Here is an 11,961-nt window from a genome sequence, read left to right as displayed (position 1 = left end):
AACAGAAACCAACTACCAGAGGTGGAAATATAGCTATTGCGGATATGCTGAGAGTAGACCAAGAAGATGTTGACATGGATAAAGTATAGATTCCTGGTGGGATCTGTGAGATTATTTTAATGGATCAGTTTGGAAGCTCTATAAATGCATTGGGTAACTTTTGGCTATGTTGAAAAGTGCATCAAATCATGTAGGGTGCATTCTGATAACCCAATTTTAACCTTCTATAAATCTTTTGAAGCTTTGTTTATAGGCTTTAATGTATGTATTGTACAGTGAATATTTGTGGAGATGCAGTAATTGGCTATTGTAACTTAATATATATGGACATGTCCTTTAACTAAAGAAGCACAATACTTAGTAAGATTTTCTCGCTAAATATATTTCTCTCTGAAACTCATACTTACATAGTCTCCGATCTGGGAAAAATATATATTTGGAATGCATGGTAACAATTTTTAAAATGTTCTGTACAAGGGATAAGTATGTGTTTCTGTCTTTTGATTAAATGAATCGGTCTTTGTGTAACTTGTATGGGTCATTAAACTCAATTAACTTGTAACAAATTTGAGTTGCAATAAAAATGGTAACATATCTGCTATGAATATTCAGAAAATTCAGTCCGTGCATGTGGTATAGAGTGTCAACTTCAACCCGCAAACATTGCATTTATTTATTTTGTGTATCTTTTGTCTATGTTGAAAAATGCATCAAATCCTTTAGGGTGCATTCTAGGATAACCCAATTTTAACCTTCAATAAATCTGTTGAAGCTTTCTACATAAACTTTATTTGACCTTTTTTTTAATACCAACTTTCTTAGGTGCTGAAGATTTGTAGAGGTTTTTTTTTATTTTTTTTAGTTTTTCTGGGTCTTTTTGTAGATTTATTGTTTTTGATAATACTTTAATGGACCAAAAAGAGAGTACCGGTAATTGATGGGCTCATCATAGGTAACATTATGGTTTACAGAGCTTTTAAAAGCCAACGTGAAGGAGAAACCTGGGCAGTTTCGAAACCTCTGTAAACTCGAATCCTATGTATGAAGAACACCATCTTTGATCATGGTGCATAGTTGACCTTTCACCCTTGGCCAGGTCACTAAAGAAACCTTTGCTGTAACTGATGCTCCTTGTGACTCTCAGCTGCTCTCTGCATGTCCCCATGGGAAGGAGAAGTCTCATGACGGCAGCTGCAGAGCATCTCTGAGACTCTTCACCCAGAGGGAGTCACAAACCTGCGGGGAGCATCTTCAAAGGTCTCTATGTTAGGACGGATTGGGAATTTCTGGACACTCTTTAGGAGGCCCGGACGGTTGACTGACATTTCAGGAAGTCGTCTGGTCTTTACAGAAACTTTGGCCAGATGCCTACAGCAAATGTAGCCTTCACCAATACAGATGTAGAAAGCTCATCCTCTGGTGGGATGTTCTGCAATATTCCAACAATGATGTTGTATGCATCATATGACCTACAACTGTGAACTATATCAAACAAGTTTTGGAAGATTTTGCACTTTTAATCACCTGTGCTGTTAACGACTCTAATGTGGCTCCTCTTTCATGTTTTTTTTTCAGATGAACAGACCAATCCAGGTGAAACCAGCGGACAGTGAGAGCCGAGGAGGTATAGTTGTCTACATTGCTCCTAGCTTTAGCGCTAAGTACAAGGATTGCCTTGTGAATTTTGTCATGCAATGTGCTCATCAATTAGTAAGATAATCACTGCCAAAGAAATTCCCTCCGCAGTATAAGGTTCTCTTTTATCCAATCCCCTTTTCTTCATTTGGCTTTCTTTCCCCACATTCAATTATTATTAGATTTTAAAAGGCAGTAGGTGCCAGAGATTGCCTTGGAAACCAATAACTGCCTCGTTAGGAAGCAGAGTGTCAGATGTTGATTTTTGAGAAGTTGATTTTGCTGGGGGGGAGGGGGGTGGCTGGAGGGGGAGGGCAATGCTGCAGAAAAAAGTTAGTGTTTCTGAGGAGTTTAGCGGGATAACTTTTATGTTAACCCCTTAGTTACCAGAGGGGCCTGCAACACTTCTGGCAGCGAAATAGTTATTCTATTGACTTTCGTGTGACCCCTACACTGTCTGATTTGTATACAAGAACCAAGAAGGACTACTGCACTCCTTATCAATAAAGCTATTTAGTGCTTTATTACATTATAAATGCTTGGAGTGTCAAATGCCCCACGCCTGCGTTTTTGGCCCCCATGCATGGCCATCAGCAGGGACCCACGCTAGGGCCACGAAACCACGGCTATTTGACATTTTGTCTTTCTACGCATTGCTTATTTTCTAAATACGAGATGGCTTTATTGGTAAGGAGTGCAGTCGTCTGACTTTATTTCTGCTCAGTACAAGCCACTATTTGGAAGGGGACTTTCTGCCATCACCCAGGGCCTGTGAATTTTTTCATTAGTCACATAATGCTGGCAACTCTGCTTTGCATACAAGGCCACTTTGTGCGACACTGCCATCTACTTGGCCATGTTTAGTTAAGTGGTTGAGTAGTTACAGATATACAGGCCCTTATAAATGAAGCTGTGAATGACTATCGTTACAGATATCTTGTTTTACTCTCTTTGGGTGCCAGGACTATTAATGTTTCTACCAATAACACTTCTAGTCTACATCTCTGAGCCTAGTTATGTTTTAGTGTGTAAGCAAGCAGTGTCTAAATTCAAAGTCAACATGATCAACCACACCTCTAGAAGTGGTCAAGGAGAGGTCCACAATGCTTTTCCTCCCGATGGGCCATAAAATGTCTGGATGTGAAGAGCTTGAAAGAGGAAATAAGAAACAATGTTATTCTTGTTAATGTCACAATGTTCTACTGCTGTGTTTATCATAGATCCATGCCACAACATCACAATGTTCTACTGCTGTGTTTATCACAGATCCATGCCACAATCTCACAATGTTCCCCTGCTGTGTTTATCACAGATCCATGCCACAATCTCACAATGTTCTACTGTTGTGTTTATCATAGATCCATGCCACAACATCACAATGTTCCACTGATGTGTTTATCATAGATCCATGCCACAATCTCACAATGTTCTACTGTTGTGTTTATCATAGATCCATGCCACAACATCACAATGTTCCACTGATGTGTTTATCACAGATCCATGCCACAATATCACAATGTTCCACTGATGTGTTTATCATAGATCCATGCCACAATCTCACAATGTTCCACTGATGTGTTTATCATAGATCCATGCCACAATATCAAAATGTTCCACTGATGTGTTTATCATAGATCCATGCCACAATCTCACAATGTTCCCCTGCTGTGTTTATCACAGATCCATGCCACAATCTCACAATGTTCCACTGCTGTGTTTATCACAGATCCATGCCACAATATCACAATGTTCCACTTCTGTGTTTATCACAGATCCATGCCACAACATCACAATGTTCCACTGATGTGTTTATCATAGATCCATGCCACAATATCACAATGTTCCACTGCTGTGTTTATCTCAGATCCATGCCACAATAGCACAATGTTCTACTGCTGTGTTTATCATAGATCCATGCCACAACATCACAATGCTCTACTGCTGTGTTTATCACAGATCCATGCCACAATCTCACAATGATCCACTGCTGTGTTTATCACAGCTCCATGCCACAATCTCACAATGTTCTACTGATGTGTTTATCACAGATCCATGCCACAACATCACAATGTTCTACTGCTGTGTTTATCACAGTTTCATGCCACAATCTCACAATGTTCCACTGCTGTGTTTATCACAGATCCATGCCACAATATCACAATGTTCTACTGCTGTGTTTATCATAGATCCATGCCACAATATCACAATGTTCCACTGATGTGTTTATCATAGATCCATGCCACAATATCACAATGTTCCACTGCTGTGTTTATCTCAGATCCATGCCACAACATCACAATGTTCCACTGCTGTGTTTATCTCAGATCCATGCCACAATATCACAATGTTCCACTGCTGTGTTTATCTCAGATCCATGCCACAATATCACAATGATCCACTGCTGTGTTTATCACAGCTCCATGCCACAACATCACATTGTTCTACTGCTGTGTTTATCACAGATCCATGCCACAACATCACAATGTTCAACTGCTCTGTTTATCACAGATCCATGCCACAACATCACAATGTTCTACTGCTGTGTTTATCACAGTTTCATGCCACAATCTCACAATGTTCCACTGCTGTGTTTATCACAGATCCATGCCACAATATCACAATGTTCTACTGCTGTGTTTATCATAGATCCATGCCACAATCTCACAATGTTCCACTGCTGTGTTTATCACAGATCCATGCCACAACCTCACAATGTTCTACTGCTGTGTTTATCATAGATCCATGCCACAATATCACAATGTTCCACTGATGTGTTTATCACAGATCCATGCCACAACCTCACAATGTTCTACTGCTGTGTTTATCACAGATCTATGCCACAATATCACAATGTTCTACTGCTGTGTTTATCATAGATCCATGCCACAATATCACAATGTTCTACTGCTGTGTTTATCATAGATCCATGCCACAATATCACAATGTTCTACTGCTGTGTTTATCATAGATCCATGCCACAATATCACAATGTTCCACTGATGTGTTTATCATAGATCCATGCCACAATATCAAAATGTTCCACTGATGTGTTAATCATAGATCCATGCCACAATCTCACAATGTTCCCCTGCTGTGTTTATCTCAGATCCATGCCACAATATTACAATGTTCCCCTGCTGTGTTTATCATAGATCCATGCCACAACATCACATTGTTCTACTGCTGTGTTTATCACAGATCCATGCCACAACATCACAATGTTCAACTGCTCTGTTTATCATAGATCCATGCCACAATCTCACAATGTTCTACTGATGTGTTTATCATAGATCCATGCCACAACATCACAATGCTCTACTGCTGTGTTTATCACAGATCCATGCCACAATATTACAATGTTCCACTGCTGTGTTTATCACAGATCCATGCCACAACCTCACAATGATCCACTGCTGTGTTTATCACAGCTCCATGCCACAACATCACATTGTTCTACTGCTGTGTTTATCACAGATCCATGCCACAACATCACAATGTTCAACTGCTGTGTTTATCACAGATCCATGCCACAACATCACAATGTTCTACTGCTGTGTTTATCACAGATCCATGCCACAATATCACAATGTTCCACTGCTGTGTTTATCATAGATCCATGCCACAATCTCACAATGTTCCACTGCTGTGTTTATCACAGATCCATGCCACAACCTCACAATGTTCTACTGCTGTGTTTATCATAGATCCATGCCACAATCTCACAATGTTCCACTGCTCTGTTTATCACAGATCCATGCCACAACATCACAATGTTCCACTGCTCTGTTTATCACAGATCCATGCCACAACATCACAATGTTCAACTGCTCTGTTTATCACAGATCCATGCCACAATATCACAATGTTCAACTGCTCTGTTTATCACAGATCCATGCCACAACATCACAATGTTCTACTGCTGTGTTTATCACAGTTTCATGCCACAATCTCACAATGTTCCACTGCTGTGTTTATCACAGATCCATGCCACAATATCACAATGTTCTACTGCTGTGTTTATCACAGTTTCATGCCACAATCTCACAATGTTCCACTGCTGTGTTTATCACAGATCCATGCCACAATATCACAATGTTCTACTGCTGTGTTTATCACAGATCCATGCCACAACATCACAATGTTCAACTGCTGTGTTTATCACAGATCCATGCCACAACATCACAATGTTCAACTGCTCTGTTTATCACAGATCCATGCCACAACATCACAATGTTCTACTGCTGTGTTTATCACAGTTTCATGCCACAATCTCACAATGTTCCACTGCTGTGTTTATCACAGATCCATGCCACAAAATCACAATGTTCTACTGCTGTGTTTATCATAGATCCATGCCACAATCTCACAATGTTCCACTGCTGTGTTTATCACAGATCCATGCCACAACCTCACAATGTTCTACTGCTGTGTTTATCATAGATCCATGCCACAATATCACAATGTTCCACTGATGTGTTTATCACAGATCCATGCCACAACCTCACAATGTTCTACTGCTGTGTTTATCACAGATCTATGCCACAATATCACAATGTTCTACTGCTGTGTTTATCATAGATCCATGCCACAATCTCACAATGTTCCCCTGCTGTGTTTATCATAGATCCATGCCACAATATCACAATGTTCTACTGCTGTGTTTATCATAGATCCATGCCACAATATCACAATGTTCCACTGATGTGTTTATCATAGATCCATGCCACAATATCACAATGTTCTACTGCTGTGTTTATCATAGATCCATGCCACAATCTCACAATGTTCCCCTGCTGTGTTTATCATAGATCCATGCCACAATATCACAATGTTCTACTGCTGTGTTTATCATAGATCCATGCCACAATATCACAATGTTCTACTGCTGTGTTTATCATAGATCCATGCCACAATATCACAATGTTCTACTGCTGTGTTTATCATAGATCCATGCCACAATCTCACAATGTTCCCCTGCTGTGTTTATCATAGATCCATGCCACAATATCACAATGTTCTACTGCTGTGTTTATCATAGATCCATGCCACAATATCACAATGTTCTACTGCTGTGTTTATCATAGATCCATGCCACAATATCAAAATGTTCCACTGATGTGTTAATCATAGATCCATGCCACAATCTCACAATGTTCCCCTGCTGTGTTTATCTCAGATCCATGCCACAATAGCACAATGTTCTACTGCTGTGTTTATCATAGATCCATGCCACAACATCACAATGCTCTACTGCTGTGTTTATCACAGATCCATGCCACAATATTACAATGTTCCCCTGCTGTGTTTATCATAGATCCATGCCACAACATCACATTGTTCTACTGCTGTGTTTATCACAGATCCATGCCACAACATCACAATGTTCAACTGCTCTGTTTATCATAGATCCATGCCACAATCTCACAATGTTCTACTGATGTGTTTATCACAGTTTCATGCCACAATCTCACAATGTTCCACTGCTGTGTTTATCACAGATCCATGCCACAATATTACAATGTTCCCCTGCTGTGTTTATCACAGCTCCATGCCACAACATCACAATGTTCTACTGCTGTGTTTATCACAGATCCATGCCACAATCTCACAATGTTCTACTGCTGTGTTTATCACAGATCCATGCCACAACATCACATTGTTCTACTGCTGTGTTTATCACAGATCCATGCCACAACATCACAATGTTCAACTGCTCTGTTTATCATAGATCCATGCCACAATCTCACAATGTTCTACTGATGTGTTTATCACAGTTTCATGCCACAATCTCACAATGTTCCACTGCTGTGTTTATCACAGATCCATGCCACAATATCACAATGTTCTACTGCTGTGTTTATCATAGATCCATGCCACAACATCACAATGTTCTACTGATGTGTTTATCACAGATCCATGCCACAATATCACAAAGTTCTACTGCTGTGTTTATCATAGATCCATGCCACAATCTCACAATGTTCTACTGATGTGTTTAGCACAGATACATGCCACAATCTCACAATGTTCCACTGCTGTGTTTATCACAGATCCATGCCACAATATCACAATGTTCCCCTGCTGTGTTTATCATAGATCCATGCCACAACATCACAATGTTCCACTGATGTGTTTATCATAGATCCATGCCACAATATCACAATGTTCCACTGATGTGTTTATCATAGATCCATGCCACAATCTCACAATGTTCCACTGATGTGTTTATCATAGATCCATGCCACAATATCACAATGTTCCAGTGCTGTGTATATCACAGATCCATGCCACAATATCACAATGTTCTACTGCTGTGTTTATCACAGATCCATGTCACAATAATACAATGTTCCACTGCTGTGTTTATCACAGATCCATGCCACAATCTCACAATGTTCCACTGCTGTGTCTATCACAGATCCATGCCACAACATCACAATGCTCTACTGCTGTGTTTATCACAGATCCATGCCACAATCTCACAATGTTCCACTGCTGTGTTTATCACAGATCCATGCCACAATCTCACAATGTTCCACTGCTGTGTTTATCACAGATCCATGCCACAATCTCACAATGTTCCACTGCTGTGTTTATCACAGATCCATGCCACAATCTCACAATGTTCCACTGCTGTGTCTATCACAGATCCATGCCACAACATCACAATGCTCTACTGCTGTGTTTATCACAGATCCATGCCACAATCTCACAATGTTCCACTGCTGTGTTTATCACAGATCCATGCCACAATCTCACAATGTTCCACTGCTGTGTTTATCACAGATCCATGCCACAATCTCACAATGTTCCACTGCTGTGTTTATCACAGATCCATGCCACAATCTCACAATGTTCCACTGCTGTGTTTATCACAGATCCATGCCACAATATCACAATGTTCCACTGATGTGTTTATCACAGATCCATGCCACAATATCACAATGTTCCACTGCTATGTTTATCACAGATCCATGCCACAATCTCACAATGTTCCACTGCTGTGTTTATCACAGATCCATGCCACAACATCACAATGCTCTACTGCTGTGTTTATCACAGATCCATGCCACAATATCACAATGTTCCACTGCTGTGTTTATCACAGATCCATGCCACAACCTCACAATGATCCACTGCTGTGTTTATCACAGCTCCATGCCACAACATCACAATGTTCTACTGCTGTGTTTATCACAGATCCATGCCACAACATCACAATGTTCAACTGCTCTGTTTATCATAGATCCATGCCACAATCTCACACTGTTCTACTGATGTGTTTATCATAGATCCATGCCACAACATCACAATGTTCTACTGCTGTGTTTATCACAGATCCATGCCACAATATCACAATGTTCTACTGCTGTGTTTATCACAGATCCATGCCACAATATCACAATGTTCCAGTGCTGTGTTTATCACAGATCCATGCCACAACATCACAATGTTCCACTGCTGTGTCTATCACAGATCCATGCCACAATCTCACAATGTTCCCCTGCTGTGTTTATCACAGATCCATGCCACAATATCACAATGTTCCACTGCTGTGTCTATCACAGATCCATGCCACAATCTCACAATGTTCCCCTGCTGTGTTTATCACAGCTCCATGCCACAATCTCACAATGTTCCCCTGCTGTGTTTATCACAGATCCATGCCACAATATCACAATGTTCCACTGCTGTGTTTATTACAGATCCATGCCACAATATCACAATGTTCTACTGTTGTGGTTATCACAGATCCATGCCACAACATCACAATGTCCTACTGCTCTGTTTATCACAGATCCATGCCACAATCTCACAATGTTCCACTGCTGTGTTTATCACAGATCCATGCCACAATCTCACAATGTTCTACTGTTGTGGTTATCACAGATCCATGCCACAACATCACAATGTTCCACTGCTGTGTTTATCACAGATCCACGCCACAATCTCACAATGTTCCACTGCTGTGTTTATCACAGATCCATGCCACAATATCACAATGTTCCACTGATGTGTTTATCACAGATCCATGCCACAACCTCACAATGTTCTACTGCTGTGTTTATCACAGATCCATGCCACAACATCACAATGTTCCACTGCTGTGTTTATCACAGCTCCATGCCACAACATCACAATGTTCCACTGCTGTGTTTATCACAGATCCATGCCACAATATCACAATGTTCCACTGATGTGTTTATCACAGATCCATGCCACAACCTCACAATGTTCTACTGCTGTGTTTATCACAGATACATGCCACAACATCACAATGTCCTACTGCTCTGTTTATCACAGATCCATGCCACAATCTCACAATGTTCAACTGCTGTGTTTATCACAGATCCATGCCACAACATCACAATGTTCTACTGCTGTGTTTATCACAGTTTCATGCCACAATCTCACAATGTTCCACTGCTGTGTTTATCACAGATCCATGCCACAAAATCACAATGTTCTACTGCTGTGTTTATCACAGATCCATGCCACAACATCACAATGTTCTACTGCTGTGTTTATCACAGATCCATGCCACAACATCACAATGTTCTACTGCTGTGTTTATCACAGATCCATGCCACAACCTCACAATGTTCCACTGCTGTGTTTATCACAGATCTATGCCACAATCTCACAATGTTCCACTGCTGTGTTTATCACAGATCCATGCCACAATCTCACAATGTTCTACTGCTGTGTTTATCACAGATCCATGCCACAATCTCACAATGTTCTACTGCTGTGTTTATCACAGATCCATGCCACAATCTCACAATGTTCTACTGCTGTGTTTATCACAGATCCATGCCACAACCTCACAATGTTCCACTGCTGTGTTTATCACAGATCTATGCCACAATCTCACAATGTTCCACTGCTGTGTTTATCACAGATCCATGCCACAACATCACAATGTTCTACTGCTGTGTTTATCACAGTTTCATGCCACAATCTCACAATGTTCCACTGCTGTGTTTATCACAGATCCATGCCACAATATCACAATGTTCTACTGCTGTGTTTATCACAGTTTCATGCCACAATCTCACAATGTTCCACTGCTGTGTTTATCACAGAACCATGCCACAATATCACAATGTTCTACTGATGTGTTTATCACAGATCCATGCCACAATCTCACAATGTTCTACTGCTGTGTTTATCACAGATCCATGCCACAACATCACAATGTTCCACTGCTGTGTTTATCACAGATCTATGCCACAATCTCACAATGTTCCACTGCTGTGTTTATCACAGATCTATGCCACAATCTCACAATGTTCCACTGCTGTGTTTATCACAGATCCATGCCACAACATCACAATGTTCCACTGCTGTGTTTATCACAGATCTATGCCACAATCTCACAATGTTCCACTGCTGTGTTTATCACAGATCTATGCCACAATCTCACAATGTTCCACTGCTGTGTTTATCACAGATCTATGCCACAATCTCACAATGTTCCACTGCTGTGTTTATCACAGATCCATGCCACAACATCACAATGTTCCACTGCTGTGTTTATCACAGATCCATGCCACAACATCACAATGTTCCACTGCTGTGTTTATCACAGTTTCATGCCACAATCTCACAATGTTCTACTGCTCTGTTTATCACAGATCCATGCCAAATATCACAATGTTCCCCTGCTGTGTTTATCACAGATCCATGCCACAACATCACAATGTTCTACTGCTGTGTTTATCACAGATCCATGCCACAACATCACAATGTTCCACTGCTGTGTTTATCACAGATCCATGCCACAACATCACAATGTTCCACTGCTGTGTTTATCACAGCTCCATGCCACAATATCACAATGTTCCACTGCTGTGTTTATCACAGATCCATGCCACAACATCACAATGTTCCACTGCTGTGTTTATCACAGATCCATGCCACAACATCACAATGTTCCACTGCTGTGTTTATCACAGATCCATGCCACAACATCACAATGTTCCACTGCTGTGTTTATCACAGATCCATGCCACAATATCACAATGTTCCACTGCTGTGTTTATCACAGATCCATGCCACAATATCACAATGTTCTACTGCTCTGTTTATCACAGATCCATGCCACAACATCACAATGTTCCACTGCTGTGTTTATCACAGATCCATGCCACAACATCACAATGTTCTACTGCTGTGTTTATAACAGATCCATGCCACAACATCACAATGTTCTACTGCTGTGTTTATCACAGATCCATGCCACGACATCACAATGTTCCACTGCTGTGTTTATAACAGATCTATGCCACAACATCACAATGTTCTACTGCTGTGTTTATAACA

General features: G+C 40.7%; 1 protein-coding gene across 1 annotated transcript in view; it reads left to right on the top strand.

Moving 5' to 3' along the window:
* The first annotated feature begins 1,578 nt into the window (after positions 1-1,578).
* LOC142484352 (CUGBP Elav-like family member 4) overlaps positions 1,579-11,961 on the top strand; it is a 411,605-nt gene continuing 401,222 nt past the window's right edge. The window contains exon 1 of the mRNA XM_075584034.1: positions 1,579-1,624. The gene's annotated coding sequence lies outside the window, so the exon portion shown is untranslated. The remainder of the gene's footprint in view (positions 1,625-11,961) is intronic.

This window comes from Ascaphus truei, chromosome 1 (assembly GCF_040206685.1).
Source record: "Ascaphus truei isolate aAscTru1 chromosome 1, aAscTru1.hap1, whole genome shotgun sequence".
Taxonomy (NCBI): Eukaryota; Metazoa; Chordata; class Amphibia; order Anura; family Ascaphidae; genus Ascaphus; species Ascaphus truei.
The sequence above is the reverse complement of the archived record's forward strand: the minus strand, read 5'-3'. Positions and strand labels throughout refer to the sequence as shown.